We start from the raw sequence: 16,410 nt of genomic DNA, 5'->3' as shown, positions 1-16,410 counted from the left end.
GCAGGTAAGTAATATACTTTCAGTATATTATATATATACTGAAAGTATATATAATAATACTTTCAGTCTAAACTGTCCTGGAGGCCTGTGACAATGTTTACAGCTCTGTAAAAAGGAACAATAAAATCGTTAAAAGAATTTTCCGAGGTCTAACTCGGAACTAAAGGTCTAACTAAAGGTTTAGTTTCCGAGGTCTAACTCGGAACTAAACTAAAAATGTATCACTATCTAAATGGTGCTTGATGAACTAAAATTCTAGTTTAAAAAAAAGTTATTTTAATGAACAGTGACTTTCTGAGTCACTGGTGTCTCCAAGATACTTTTGTGGGGGGGGGGGGGTTGTTTTGTTTTGTTCTGGGCTTAAAGAACAAACATTCATTTCCCAAAGATCTGGAGGCTGGGAAGCTCAAGGTCAAGATGCCTGCAGAGGAGGTGTCTGGTGAGAACCCACTTCCTGAGTCTTAGAGGGCTGTCTTCTGCCGTGTTTGAGTGAGCGAGCTGAAAAATATGGAACACTTCATGAATTTTCATCTCATCCTTGTGCAGGGGCCATGCTAATCTTCTCCGTTTCATTCCAGTTTTAGTACTATATGTGCTGCTGAAGTGATCACTTCAAGACACCTTTGGATCTTAATCACTCACTTGTTCTTTGATCAAATGGAAAACCACTGCATTAATTCTGTTTGGGCAAGTTGTCACTATGACCTTACTTGGTCTTGTTGCTTCTTGCTGGAGAGATTTTCCTCTACTCCTGTCTCTATAACTCAGGGGCTTGTACCAGTGATCGTGACCTGACTGTAAAATTCTAGTTTCTAAAAAAGCAGAATGCAAGGCTATTGGTTGGTCTAGAATGAGTTTGTCTCAAAACATGTTTTGTTAAATACATTGATTTCCTGAGCTGACCACTGACCAAAGTAATATTCTGCTGTCCCTGTCATTAGTAGCTTTAACCTGCTTTTCTATCTCCCAATCCAAGGCTGTCCCCAAAACTTCACTAGATGAACCTTAAGTCAAAATACCCAAGTTCTGAGGACTGCATCTATCTCAAAAAAGAACATGACATTCTAATTTATTTAAACCTCACTTTACAGATAATGTTGGCTCAGAATTAAACAAAAACTTAAATAGAAAACTCAATCAAACAAGTTATTCACATGAAGTCATAAACCAGCAACCATCCACCCATGAACCCACACACTCATTCAGCCCCCAAATATTACTGAGCACTTACAAAGTGCCCACGTGCAGTATTAATTGCTTGGAATGGCTCTGTGAGGAAAACAGACAAAATCCCTGCCCTTACGAAGCTCCCATTATAGTGGGGATGGAGGGAGGAGTGGGGGAACAGAGAAGGGTGCTGCCCGGCTGGTGCCAGTACCTCTGAAGGGGGTTCAGTGAAGCTGCTTCTGCAGGTGTTAAAAACACTGCAAAGTGGATTCAGCTGCTGCTACAGGAAGGAACTGCCACTGCTGGGGTGAAGATATGTAGCTGGAGAGATGTTCACCGGAACAGGAAGCAAACTGGGAGGAGCAAGTCCCTTCCTCCTCCTCCATCCTGCAACCTCCCTCAGGCATTGTCTATGCAGAGTCTAACGGGGACCAGCTGGCAAAGCAGAAATGTAGTTTGCAGAGTCCCAGCACCAGCATTGCAAAGAATATAGGAAGGTGAGTTGGAGCTAAAATAGCTTGTAACTGGCACAATAATGAAAAGATAATTTAGGTTAGAAGATGATAAGGGCTTTGGGGGGAAGAAAAGAGCAAGGTAAAGAGGATCAGGAGAGTGTTACATTTTAAATAGGTCGATCAGGGTGGGCCTCATTGAGAAGGTGATTTTTGAGTTAAAACTTAGAGTGATGAGATGCACCCCTAATCTAACAATGGTCCTATCCAAGATGTCTTCCAGTCAGTCACTGCACTGCCAGTAATTGTCTAAGGCCAGCAAAATTCACTCCTTCAGGCCTTTCTTACCCAGATTTATATTTGAGACAGAACTGCTCCTATTTCTCACATTTCCTTTCCCAATCCTATGTAAACAGATGCTTTAAACTGAATCTCAGGGACAAAGCCCTTTCCTAAAACTGAAAAGATACCTGATCTGAGGTGGAATCACCTGGCATGACTCCATATTCCAAGAACATTCTAGAGAAAGCTTCTTCTCTGAAACAGAGACTTACCAGTTACACACACACACACACACACACACACACACACACACACACACACACACACAGAGGCATTCTTCAGCCTATGAGACTATTGATGCCAAGGCTGGGAATAAGCAAATTTGTGAAAGTTGTCCAATCATCTAAGAAACCATTTTAGGGGGAATTCCCTAGTGGTCCAGTGGTTAGGATTCTGTGCTCTCACTGCCAAGGGCCTGGGTTCAATCCCTGGTCAGGGAACTAAGATGCCACGAGCCGTGTGGTGCAGCCAAAAAAAATTTAATAATAATAAGAGTAATGCTGCACCTTTGAGCTTTCAGAAACCATTTTAAACATTTGCATATTCCACTATGTAAAATATAAGGGCTTTTCAGATAAATAGTAAAAGCCTGGGTGGAGTGACCCACAGAACCAAGTAGCCTTGAAATACAGATTAAAACCATGAGGAGACATCACAACACTCCCATCAGAATGGCTGAATTAAAAAGACTGACAAATGTTCACAAGGACTTGGAGCAACTGGAATGCTCATCTCTTGCTGGTAGGAATATAAGGTGGTGCAACCTCTTTGGAAATCTGTTTAGCAGAATTTTCTAAAGCTAAATATATGGCTACCTTCTCATTCAGCAATACCAATCCTAAGTATACACCCAAGAGAAATGGTTGCACAAAAAGACATGTACAGAGTGTTCCTAGTAGCTTGACTTGTAATAGCCAGTGACTGGGAAAAATTCAAATTAGTCAACAGATGAACGGGCAAATAAACTGTGGCAGAGGCATATAATGGGCTGCTACTCAACAGCAATGACAACAAAACAGCCCTCTGTACGCTTGTCCATGCAGGACCCTATGGGGCCTTCCTGGGACAGACCTCCCTATGTCCTGCACCTTCCTCTTGTTTGTAGAAAAACTTTAGCCTCCTAGGCCTTCCCCAAATTCCAAAGAGTAAATTTAATCAGAGAAGTGAGAAAATGCAGAAGCAAAGGGAAACAGTCAAGCAAGACAAAATAATAATAGTTTAGCCATTAAACGGAGTCAGGGACGTTTAGTTCCTCCTCAAGGGCTATAGATAATATTCTGAGCCGTGTCCGTTGAGCTGTTTTGCAGATACTGAAACCCCCACCAGATGGAAGAAGTTAACTGTATGCTATCCACAAGCATGGAGACCCCAGACCAGTTGGAACCAGAAGGCTGATGGTGTTGACTCCCAATTACCTCACTACCAACCAATCAGAAGTATGTCCACAAGCTAGTCATGCACTCCATGACCCCCGTCCCTTACCCTGTCTTTAAAAACCTTTCCCTGAAAGCCATCAAGGAGTTTGGGCCTTTTGAGCATTAGCTGCCTGGACTCCTTGCTTGGCACCCTGCAATAAATGGTACATACTCCTTCACCACAACCGGTATCAGTAGATCAGCTTTACTACACGCGGGCAAGCAGACTCAAGTTTGGTTCCATAACACACTCAATAACTTTGATGAATCTCAAAAACAAAAATATTGTGCAAAAGGAGCCACACACAAGAGCACATACCGTATGTGCAAGAACAGGCAAAACTGATGATAATAGAAGTCAGAACTGTGGTTACCTCCAGTAGCGGGGTGGTATGGACTGGGAAGTTTTGAGGGAGCTGGCTGGGTTGCTGAAAGCATTCTCCACCTTGATCTGGGTGGTGGTCATGTGGATATGTACATATGTGAAAATCCATCAAGCATTTAGGATTAGCCTGGCTATGAACTTTGTAATCTCTGTGTTATCCCTCAATAGATAAAAGAAAAAGAGAGGAAGAGAGGGAGGCAAGCATCTTTCCTTAGGGAAGCATGGTAAGAAATCAAATAGTTTATAATCATCAGCTGACTGCTCAAAGAGAAGTATGTGCTCAAATCTATCAAATAGGACGCAGCTTCATCAATCGAGAGAAACACATCAGAACAAACCAATTATAAACCAAATTCAAGCTGCTGTAAAATCTTTGAAGGTTATTCTAGTCAGCTCCACAAACTGGACAAGTACCCTTAAAAAACCCTTTAAAATACTAAAACGTTTGTCCTGTGTTTCCTCTTATATGACAAATAGTGATGCCTTAAATCTTCCTATGGACAAATTAAAGCAAGTCCTAATCAAAAAGGCACTTAACCAAATATATACATCAATCAAAAAAGGAAACAAATAGTTCTGATATAATTTGATCAGTATTCTTTAGAATAGTAGAGGAGAGTGTGGACTTTGGCTGGCGCTCAGTGTTTGAACAAACAGTTCAAAAATTATGCTTCTCTGTCTCCACAATAAAAGACAAATATCTGAAACCACCTAACCAAGTGGATGACATAAGCCAGTTCATTAACTGCAAGACATTTTTCAGACAGCTGGTCAGCTACACAAGTCCCCCACCCCTACCCCTACTGAAGGACAGTTCAGGAGATATAAAAAACATTTGATTAGTAAAGAAACAACACAATGCCCAACATCAAGGGCTATGGTAATTAGTGATAAAGCCATTTCGTGTAATTGTGTAGCACTTAAAAATCATGGAGTAGAAGTCTACTTATTGACATGGCCAATAGACACACAAAAAGATGCTCAGCTTCAATGAAAATCAAAGAAAAGTACATTTAAACCTAAAGAAATGTATTTTACAAAATTATCTGTAGTTAAAAAAAAATCTAGTAACAACCTAAATGTCCATCCACAGGGGAATTTTTTAATAAGTTATAGTGTACCTATACTGTGGAATACTACACAGAACAAAGAGAATGAAGCAGATCTAGGTGCACTGACAAGGAAACACAACTCTTGTATATAATGAATTATTTTAAAATTTTATTTTATTGAAGTAGAATTGATTTACAATGTTGTTAATTTCTGCTGTACAGCAAAGTGACTCAGTTACACATATATATATACATTCGTTTTCATATTCTTTTCCATTATGGTATCACAGGATATTGAATATAGTTCCATATGCTATACAGTAGGACCTTGTTGTTTATCTGTTCTATATATAATAGTTTGCATCTGCTAATCCCAAACTCCCAATCCATCCCTCCTCCACCCCCCTATAATGAATTACTTTTAAAACCACAGAAGAATCTGTATAAAGAAGCTTTTCCACTTAAATTTCAATGTCTATAGATTCACAAAAGAAAAACTCCAGAAAAAAGAATGTCAACACTTCCCTCCACCAACAGATGGCAAGGACTATAGTGAAAGGTCACTTGAGACCTGCCATGGTGAACAATACAGTCCATTACTCAACTGTGTTGACATCCTTGTGCCCAAGTAATTGTTCACACATTGTCAACCCCATAATAACCAATAAGCATAACACCTGTGAGAATCTTGGAAGCACTAATAAGAGGCAAAATTACAAAAGTAACCAATGTAGAAATAACATTTACTTTGAAAGTGGTGAGAAAATGAGGAATGGAAAGTTACAGGTGCATCTGGAAGGAATTGTCACGGTGAGAACAGTTTTAAATCACAAAAAAATAAAGCATGCAATAAAGGAAAAGAGCTGTGTCTATTCAACCCAAACTAAGAAGAAAAGAAAAAAAAGAAAAGTGAGACTGATGAAATGGAAAAAGTTTCAATCTGTGGCTAAATGATCAGGATCAAATCAGCTATTGATCAACTAATTTGTCTGGAAGTAAGAAGTGGAAAGAGTTAAAGGTTAAGCCCAAATTGACATCAGCTCTTATGAACTTAAGAAGAGGGAAGGGGATGAGCCCCAGGGCTGGGAGCACCCCCTACCCCAGTTAACCCCAGGTGACAGAGGATGGCTCCTGGTGCCGGCCTCCCGCCACCAAGCAGCTCCACTGCTCTCGGTTTCCCCTCAGCTGCCTAGAGAGAAGAAACCTTGAGAGGCGGCAGTCTCCCTAAATTGATTCCCCAGCCCTGAGGATTGGAGAAAGAGGGAAGAGTAAATCATGTTTCTGTTTGCATCCTAACCCTTTTAGGGCTTTTGAATGGCCAACATCACCCCACATGAGACAGGAGGGATTCGACAAAAACTGGTTAGAACCTACTAGGCCCAAGATGGCGGAAGATTCTACTTCCAGTAGACCTCGAGCCTCATTATACACTCATTGTAATACATTAGCATAAACCAAGTGACACACACACAGGTGCCATGACAGTTCCGAGGTTTACCTAAAAGGCCAAAAGTGGGCGGTGGCCCAAATTCTGGAAATTCCCACCCCTTCTCCAAAATAGTTGGAATAATCCTCCCACTCATTAGCCTATGAAATTACCCAGCCCATAAAAACTAACATATTTCGGGGCGCTATCACTTTCCAAAACGGCCCTATGCCCTGGGACGAGTTTCCCTTCTCAGAAGGACAGCATTCTGTCTATGGAATGTGTACCTCTCTAAATAAACTTGCTTTCACTTTACTATGGCTCGGTCTTGAATTCTTACTTGTGCAAAGCCAAGGACCCTCACTTGGCAGCCTACCCCATCCCTATCGGTCACTTGCCCGAGACCTGGGACATGACCATCCTCTCGTGCCCCATTTTCCTGCGACACATAGGCACCTGCCCTGGAGGAAGGTGAAGATTTGTTCTAAGACACTGGGGGGGTGTGGGGGTGGGCAGGGAAGCAAGGCAGACCCATAAACCAAACCAAACGAGCCCTAGTCAAACAGGCAGTTATCCAAGTATATATACGAATCCAAAAACGGAAGCAAAATCATTTTTCTCCAGACCCACTCCCACCCCCTCCGCAGGCCTCACTTCGCATGTGCCCCCCTCCACTTAGCTCAGAAAAGTATCTGGAACAACAGTGATTCATCTTAACACACAAATATAGAAGGAAACATAATTAACTGCAAATACTATGGCAAATACTAGGCCCACATATAAAAATTGAATATCACTCGAAATTCAGGCTTGAAATTATCACCCTTGGTCACCCATGGGGCAGGCAGGGAGCCTTCAGGTCCTGGGTTCTCAGCTTTGTGCCCTGTTTCCAGCTCTCTTCCCCCACCCCACCCCTCCATGGGGCTTCCTTAATTTCCCAAAAGTCTGACCTCATCTTGAGAGCCCATTCACTTACCTATCACATACAAGAAGGCCCTTCCACATCATTTTCCATTTACTAGAATTTTCTTTTCACCATTTTTTCCCCCTCAGGAGGAACTTTTCCCTCCTTCTTGGAAAAAGAAAAAATTCCTCTCAGTCAAGAGGTCAGTGACCATGACGTCCAGAAATGGTCCCCAATAAAGAGATTCATGGGTGAACAGGAATCTCTAAGAATTGCCACAATAACACCCAGGGGCTTCCTTCTAAGGCTTGTGTGCACAAATGTGGTCCCATCAACAGAGAGACTGTGGTCCAACACTGACACGTGTGAAGGAGGAGGATGCCAGCTGCCTCATTTCTGGGGTTCCTGGCCCCCTCTTGTATCTCTTCGAGGGCTGCCAGGAGGTGGTGTCTCCCATGTTATCTGCCGACAGCCAACCACTCCGGACTGCACATCTTGTTGCCCCTCTTGGACCAAAGCCCCCCGTCTGCAGGCCCCACTGTGTCCTCAAACGCCGCCCAAACCAATGCCGTCCAAGTCACCGGTCCATCGGTCCTTGTCACATTGGCCTGGACACCAGCACACCTCTGACTCGCCGCTCATGCGTCCGTAGCTTTGAGTTTCCCGGGCCATTGCCAATTCCTCAGCAACTGTCAAAGATAAACAAAGCTGGACATGAGTTCAAACGGCAAAAACAGATTTTCTTCAGTAACTACCGACAGTAGGTATATTGCTGAGCTCCACGCACTTTGCACTTTGCGCAGAGGTGACTAGGGCATTTTAAAGGGAGAATGAGGGAGTAGGGAGGGGAGAGACTGGGAGACTGGAGGCCCTAGCCTTCCTGATGAGTGCCTTTCAAAGGGATGACTCTCAGGTCCTTGGAAAAGACACTCCTGAGTTGTAGGAGTTACATACACATCTCAAAGGGACAGAAGGAGAATAAGCCTTCAGAGACCTAGGTCAGGCATTGGCTAAAACAAACAGCAAATTCTTTTGACAGCCCTGAGCTTTTCCAGACAGGAAGGAACTCAAAAGCGGGTTCTGAGGTCTCTGGGACACAGCCTTAGGCTGCTAGAAGCCATGCTAGGGTTGGTCGCGTCTCTTAGTGTAGGGGTTTGGATGCAGTCATCGTGTGCCAAGAGTTCTTGCATTTCTCCTTACCTATCACCCAGATCCACACCCTTGGGCTCCTGACCTTGCTGCTGCTACCTGCCCACCTGCCACCCACCTCAACTCCTGTCCACAAGCTGCCGACAGCACCACCCCAAATGCCACTTGGACACCTGACTCTGCAGCCCGCTTATCACCTGCTGGCAGGGGAAGGACTCAACTTTCTCTCTGCTTGGGTTTCTGGTCCCGCAACTCTCAGCTTTTACACCAGGAGCATTTTCCTTCCCCGGTGGAACCATGAGCCACCAGCAAGCGTTCCAGCTACTGCCTCACCCTGTGTGGAGGAGCCACCGCCCACACCTGTCCAAGGCCCCATAGCTGAGCCTGGCATGGCCACGTTCCTTCTTCCCTATTGTCGCCTCTCCCGGTGAACACAATTCCACCTACAAGTGAGCTGATGTGGATCCTTTAACCCCCTACCCAGTCTACTCCCACCCCGACACCAAACATGCCCAGGTAAATTCAACCCCCAAGTGAGAGCAAAGTTCAAATTATTTTCCCTTGTGCACCTAGGCCTATGTAAATAAACAGCTCTAACCATGCAGGAGGGTAGAGTTTTACAGTGTTACCCAGTGTGGTTTTTGTTCCTGAATCCTTCCCCTCATCAAGAAGCAGCTAGGGCATTTGAAGCTTACCCTCCAGGAAGTCATGGAGAAGGCAGCAAAACAGAAAGTCAATTCTTAGCTTTTTTAGTTTCAAAATAGACCTTTGAAATTTATGGCCAAGGTCATATTTGAAAAAAAGAGGGTGGGGGTTGGGAGGGGAAAAGGCTGTCGAATTTTAAAACCTAAGTCATGAAAGATTCAAAGCACAATATTTACGTCTCCATAAATTCAGAAGAACGTGCAAGAAAGTAAAAGCAGTTTTTCCAGCTGCAGGATTGAGAGGAGAGAGATGAGTTGGGGAGGAGAGCAGGGAAGCTTAAGTGTTAGTGTGTCACTGAGAAGGGGCCCTGCTCCCTGCCATCTTCAATCCCTGGCCCATTCTCAAGAATAGAATTGACAGTAGAGTCCCATAAAAGCTCACAGAGGACCCAAGAGCAGAGAATCACCCTTGCTGAGGCCCCGACCAATGCAACAGTCGACTGCAGTTGTATGAGCAGTCCCAGCCAAGACCAGCAGAAACGCCGCCCAGCGCAGCCCAAACAGCTGACCCACAGAAACCTCAGCAAATAATATGATTGTTGTTGTAAGTCACTGAGCTTGAGAATGGTTAATTACACAGAAATAGATCAGTGAATTTGGACAAAATTGCTTTATTTGTTTAAATTTGTACTGGGAAAAAGAAATAAGCAACAATCATTTCTATAGCAAGAGGCTTATGTTTTTAAAGACAGGTAAACCTATGTATGCTTTCTATATGCACAGAAAATGTCTGGAAGATCACAAAAGAGACTGAATGGGTGGCTGGAGAGAGGAGCTGTGGGAGAGTGAAGCATACTTTCCACATGTTTGAGGGTTTATAAATGTGCATTACATTTATAATAAAAGGAAATTCATTGAGTATTTGGTTATATACCAGGCACTGTGCTAGGCATTAGGATCAAAAAATTGAGCTAGACATTGTCCCTGCCCTCAGAAAGCTCCCGGCCTAACGGTGACAGCCATGCAAACAGACCACTGATAGCAATCTGAGCAGAGAGAGGAAAGGCATAAAGAAGCAAATGGACAATTTTAAGGGGCAGGGCGGGGAATCAGCACACTGGGACAGACTGAGAAAGTTCACAGAGGAGGCTTAAAAATAAGTCAATGCTGGTGGCATAAATGGGGGAGGACCAGAGAGGAGGGGTGGAGGGGGGTGGCACTTCCCACCTCTGGGCTTCAGATCTTCCCTCATTCTAAAATGAGGGAATCAGGCTAAGTTATCTTTGAAACCACTTCCAGTTCCGAAGCCCTAGGCCTTCCTTCACCTTCTCTCCCTCTGTTCAGGTAGCATATTCATCACACAGTGAAAATAAGAAAACTAATACCATATGCAGGGGAAGCTCAACATGCAGACAGAGCTGTAAACTGGGACTCAGGGATGTGAGTTTCTTAATCAGACTTCTGCAGGCAGATATTGTTTTGTCTTCTGTGATTCAAACACCACATGTGTGAATTTCAGAGGTCAGGTATAGGGGAGGAAAAATATTTCCTCTACCTATCTTAATTAAGTTCCTCAGTTGGGGCTCTGTAACAAAAGACAGATTAACAAGAGAAAACAAACAGAATTTTGTCAACATGTATATTTCATATAAACATGGGAGAAACTCAGAGATGAGTGATTTAAGGAGGTAACTTAGAACTCAGGCTTATGTAGCATCTTCAACAAAGAACAATCGATTTGTAGAGCAATGGCAGGTCAAAAGAAAGAAGTTTTAAGCTTCAAAGGGCAACAAACTGTGTGAAAGTAAATACATGGGGGAAAATTAATGGTTTGTTTGTTTGTTTACAGTAACGTTTGTCTCTGGGCTGATAAGAGTCCAGAGTCTTATAGTAAAGGAAAATTTATATCCTGCCTTTAAGCAGAAATGGGGAAGGTATAGAGAGCTTTTCCTGCATTTGCTATTTCTTAATTGCCTTCAGCTCAAAATAATTCTTACATTAAAAAGGGATATTTTGACATATTCTGGTTTACTTCACAAGTTATGTAGACCAGCCATCCATCTGTAGATGGAATCACTGAAAAAAAATGGGGAACTACAAAACAGAGGACAGTGTCTTATCTTGGCACCCAAGGCAGGTTCCTGGAACCTCAGCAAACGGTGCAGTGGGTTGGGAAAGAACACTGGAGTCAGGAAACTGAGTTCATATCTGGATCCAGCTGTGTGACCTTGGGCAAATTACTCACTCAATGATTCTGTTTCTCCATTTACATGTTATTTACAAGTAACTGAGCCTCTATGAACCCACTCAAGACTTAAAATCAATTTCAAACATAATCACATTAAAACACACACACACCTCTGAAGGCAAAAATGAGTATATTTTTCCTGCAATTATAGTACACATCACATAGCAAAACTTCCCCAAAATCTTGACTTTGTAGGGGAGGAAAAATAATTTTCCTTTTACACTTATGAGTTCTTAGCTGAGACCCTTGTAATAAAAAATAGAGAAAAGCATAAAAGAAAAAAGCAAACAGAAGTGTATTAACATGTATGGCTCATGTATACATGGGAGATACCCAGGAAAAATGAGCACCCCAAAGAGGTGGCTTTAGAATTCAGAATTAAATACTGTGTTAATAGGGAAAGAGGTAAGGGGATGTAGGCCTCTTAGGGGAGAGTATGTAATTTTGGGGAAAGATGAATGGGCTCTTAGAAGAATATGTGGGAGATAAGATAGCTTGTGACAAAGTTACCTGGGTGTGGTATGGATGTCCAGTCTCCTCTCCTACGATAAGAATGAATCTTCCCCTGTTAACGAAATTCCCAGGGAGGGGATTTATGACATCTGAGTTCCTTTGGGAGGATTTATCTTTAGGCAGATAGGGGAGATCAGAGAAAGCCTCTCCATGCATTTGTTGTTTTTCAAATGCCTACAGTTCAAAATAATAGATATATCAAAGCAGCATACTTTGGGGCGTGGCATGGCCTAAACGCCTACAGTCATATTTTGTGGTGGCATATTCTACAGCCTTCAGCTCTTTATTCAAATTCCTCTCCCTTTAGCAGCTGCTACAGTTGTCCCTCTCTCTGTCTCTCTCACTTACATCTTCCAGCCCCTCTTCACCCTCTTAGCTGCTGATGCCCCTCCAGCCTTACCCCCCAGGTCCAGCTATTCCTTTCTTATGAAGAGCAGTGACTCCACCTAACACCCTCCTTAGATGATTATCTACAATTATTCATTAAAATACATTTGGTCTCAAAGACTGGATGAAGAACACAGACCTTGCCAAGTGTTTGGGAGGATTAAATAAGAAAAGTATGTCTAGTGCTGAGAGAGCAGATACAGCAGATATGTGTTCCTCTTTTTGCCTTCCTTTCTCCTGGACAGTAGTGGATATTCAGAAGTGGAAAATGGGGCAGAAAAGCAAGCTGCCTTAAGGAGAACTGTCAACCACTGAAAACCAGACTTTGTACTGAGATTTTGGGGTGTGTGATTGAGTCCCCTCCCCACTACACCCACATCTTTCTAAAGTACCCCCAATCCCCCTTCACCCAGTCACACTACTGCCCTTAAACATTCTTCCTTGTGGCCACTTCACTACCTGACTCTTTCCCCACCTGTTCTTAGCTACCTACCAGTAGGTATCCATGGAAATATCCCTAAATAGGCAGGCAAGTTACTCACTGATAAAGGACCCTGCTCTCCCTTCTTGCTACCTTGAAATCCTTGCTCTACCCTGCTCACAAGGTATTGGTAGTGTCACCAAACCAAACATGGGTTCACTCACCCAATGTACAGCAAAGTCAATCTACTGACAGCAGGTTGCAGTAAAGGAGAGTGCAGCCTTTATTGCAGGACACCAAGCAAGGAGAATGGGCAGCTCACACTCAAAAGACCTAAACTCCCAGATGGTGTTCAGGGGAGGGTTTTTAAAGGCCACACCTGGGGTGAGGGCTGCAGCTCACAGACTTTCTTCTGATTGGTTTGTGATGAGGTAACAGGATGGTGTTTCAGGAATCTTAATCATCAACCTTCTGGTGGCAACCAGTCTAGGATCTACGTGATTGTGGTCAGCAAGTAGTCACCATCCTTCTGAGTGTGTGTGTGGGGGGGGGGGGGGGGGGGGTCTCAGTATCTGAAGAACAACTCAAAAATATGCATCAGATCGTTATCTATATCCCTTGAGGAAGAACTAGGACTCTGTTTTATCCACTGAACTATTGTTTCTAGACTGCTTTTCCTTTTTTCTGCATTCCCTCACCTCCCTAATTAGTAATTGCTTGATTCTGTTCTTTGGAACTCAGGGAAGTCCTAGGAGACTAAAGCCTTTTTCTACAATCAAGAAACACGGGACACAGAGGGGCTTTTGCACCTGGGAAGGCCCCACAGAATCCTGCTCAGTTTCAATCCCTGCTTTTCTTTGATACTCCTCAATCCTGAGGGGACTGGGGTGGGATAATAAAGGGAATACAGTTTTGAACTGAGAGGTTAATCATAAACCCAGCATAGGAACTCGGTTTTAGGGGAGCTCAGTTGCACTAGTTCTAGTCCCTGTGAGCAAAAACCAATTGCACCCGGTCAGTGCTACCTCAAAACATGCTATGTGGCGGTTTCTTCTAAAGTTAAACAGTATTTACCACATGACCCAGCCATTCCACCCCTGGTGTTACCCAGAAGAGGTTAAAGTACATGTTCACACAAGATTTATACACAAATGTACATAACAACTTTAGTTGCAATAACTAAAGACGGAAAACAACACAGATGTCTATCCGCAAGACAATGGACGAGCTGTGGTCACGTTATGGAGTCCAAGCTTGTACTGCCCACCACACAACAGGCCAGCAAGTCAAGAGACGAGCTGTTGGGACAAGGAAGAGTGAATTTACTCAGAAAGCCAGGAGACCAAGAAGTCTAGTGTCCCAAAGAACCAGCTTACCCAAGTTAGAATTCAGGCTTATTTTATACTAAAAGGGGAGGGTGGGCTGGGGGCGTGGGGGGGAGGAGGTAGCTGGTTGCTGTGAACTTCTTGGTGCTGGAACCCTTTGTTCCTGCAGCTGTCCCTGTAGGTCAGGTCACGGTGTTCCTATAAACCTCCCACAAAACAAATGTTATTCTCTGTTCTGCAACTTTTCATGTTTATAAGAATGGAAAAGTGTTACACATTTAAAGGTCAGAGCCTTGAGGATGGGCTATCTTGTATATTTCAGGCTACAGGCAACATTCTTTCACAAAGGTGCAGAGTCAGCATGACTCAGCACAGGCAACAGAGCTCAAGGGTTAGCGCTAAAGGACTAGATCCAATATGGAGTCAGGCTTGTTCTCTGTTACAGTCACTCCATACAATAGCACCAGCAATAAAAAGGAATAAACAGGCAACCACACAGATGAATCTCAAAAACGTCATGCTGAACAAAAGACACATGCCACAAAAGTGCACATATTAAATGGTTCTATTTACATGAACTTCTAGAAAAGGCAAAATGAATCCATGGTGACAGACAGCAGATCAGTGGCTGCCTGGGCCCAGGGGTTGGGGAGGTGGGAGGATAACTGCAAAGCAGCAGGAAGAAACTTTGTGGGGGTGATGGAAAAGTTTTATATCTTAATTGTAGTGGTCATTACCCAAGTGTATATACATTGTCAAATCTCATTGAACTGTGCACTTAAAATGGGTGCATTTTATTGGATGCAGATTTATCAGTAAAGTTGAGCTTTTAAAAAACTGTTCTGTTTCTGCAGGTCTCAGGTCTCTGAATACAGCACCTGGTATGTAACAACTGATAGTAGTTATTCCAGTAACCCAAGGAAAACCATTCCCAATCCCAAATCTGGGGTGCCCTAGAGAACACCCCCCCAGAAGTCTTTCTCACCCAGGGTTGGGTTTGTGCAAGTTCAAAAGCTGATTGAAAGGGGTTTCCTAACTCAGCTCTTCCTGCAGTGGCGGAGAGCAGGCCTGAACTATTTCAGGCCCAAAGGCAACATCCTTGAGAAGTTCTATCTGAAAGGAGTGGGAGATCGCCATGGCAACCTGTCCCAGGCCTAGCCCTGGCCAGCCTCCAAGGCACACAAATAAAGCCATTGGAATGTGGTGCAGGGCAAAGGGTGGGGTGGGGGGAGAAAGTTGCCAAGTTTCCATGAAAACCAATAATGTGAGGCCTGAGGCCCTGGGAGCTGTCAGGGAAGCTTGGGCCCCCACAGGATCAGCCCCAGGAAAATATAACACTGTTCACAGACAGACAGACGGACAGACTTGTACACACACCCTGCTTGGAGAACAGCAGAGCTGCTTTTTGAAAAAAGAGGCCTGATGAAATGAGAGCCCTGGCTTTAGAGCCTGACAAACAGCCCTTCCAGTGCCCAGTGATACTTCCTAGTAACCTCAGGCAAGTTTCTGAGCCAGTTATCTACTTGGCCCCCTCCCTCCCCTCTTTGCCCGGAGGTCACCTTCTCCCTGAAACCTTTCCCGGTAACCTTACATCAAACTGCAGCCTCCCCTGCCCCAAACGCCTGCTCTGCTTTATTTCTCTTCATGGCACTTAGCACCACCTGACATATGAGATGTTTCACTTACTCATCTCGTTTGTTGTCTTGTTCGTGTCAGTTCCACAAGGGCGGGGATTTTCGTCTGTCCATGCTCTCACACAAATGCCTAGAACAGTGCCTGGCACATAGTAGAAGTGCACAAGGAACATGACAGAGCGTGGACTTCTCTGTACATCAGCTTTCTCATCAGCAAAATGGGGATAATTCTACCACTGTGGGGTTAATGGGAGGGTTAAAGGAGTGGGTTTAAGGCTGTGAGGTAGGTGCCCAGCCCTTAGTGGGGTTCCACTACGGCAACTCACAGTTAGAGTCTTCATTTAGTGAGGCTTAATCGTGAGCAGGTTCCTCATTACTGCCCTTCTGCACTTTGGTCCACATTTAAAAACAACTTTCCTGGGTTCTTACTTGCTACCCTGACCCGAGTCCAAGAACTTACCTGTGTCCATGTTCTGCAAAACCACTAGATATTAAAGACAATGTAATCAGAGATTTGATGCACAGAAGTATTTCTCTCTCTCTAAATATTTGTTAGGAGACTGAGCAAATGAACTAATTAATTCATAGGAAAACAAGGTCTTAAAAATGTACAGACGAGGACTTCCCTGGTGGTGCACTGGTTAAAAATTAATCTGCTAATGCAGGGGACACGGACCCGAGCCCTGGTCTGGGAAGATCCCACATGCTGCAGAGTAACTAACCCCGTGTGCCACAACTACTGGGCCTGCACTCTAGGCCCGCAAGCCACAACTACAAGCCCCTGTGTCACAACTACCGAAGCCCGCGCGCCTAGAGCCCGTGCTCTGCAACAAGAGAAGCCACCGCAGTGAGAAGCCCATGAACCGCAACAAATAGTAGCCCCTGCTCACCGCAGCTAGAGGAAGCCCTGAACACGCACCAGCAACGAACACCCAATGCAGCCAAA

The 16,410-nt window shown here is 44.0% G+C and overlaps 1 long non-coding RNA gene and 1 other non-coding gene across 3 annotated transcripts; both read right to left on the bottom strand.

The window, feature by feature from the left end:
- Positions 1-501: 501 nt before the first annotated feature.
- On the bottom strand, positions 502-611 carry LOC116745202. Its single transcript, XR_004347319.1, has one exon. It is a non-coding gene; the product is annotated as a U6 spliceosomal RNA (small nuclear RNA).
- Positions 612-4,961: 4,350 nt separating this feature from the next.
- On the bottom strand, positions 4,962-16,190 carry LOC116762592. Of its 2 annotated transcripts, none has more exons than XR_004352288.1 (3): positions 12,730-16,190; positions 10,322-11,871; positions 4,962-7,832 (listed from the first exon to the last, which is right to left on the bottom strand). It is a non-coding gene; the product is annotated as an uncharacterized LOC116762592 (long non-coding RNA). The 2 variants fall into 2 exon arrangements; XR_004352289.1 differs by having other exon boundaries at positions 10,322-11,749.
- Positions 16,191-16,410: the final 220 nt, after the last annotated feature.

This window comes from Phocoena sinus, chromosome 1 (genome assembly GCF_008692025.1).
Source record: "Phocoena sinus isolate mPhoSin1 chromosome 1, mPhoSin1.pri, whole genome shotgun sequence".
Lineage (NCBI taxonomy): Eukaryota > Metazoa > Chordata > Mammalia > Artiodactyla > Phocoenidae > Phocoena > Phocoena sinus.
Note: the sequence above shows the minus strand (reverse complement) of the source record. Positions and strands in the feature narration are given on the sequence as shown.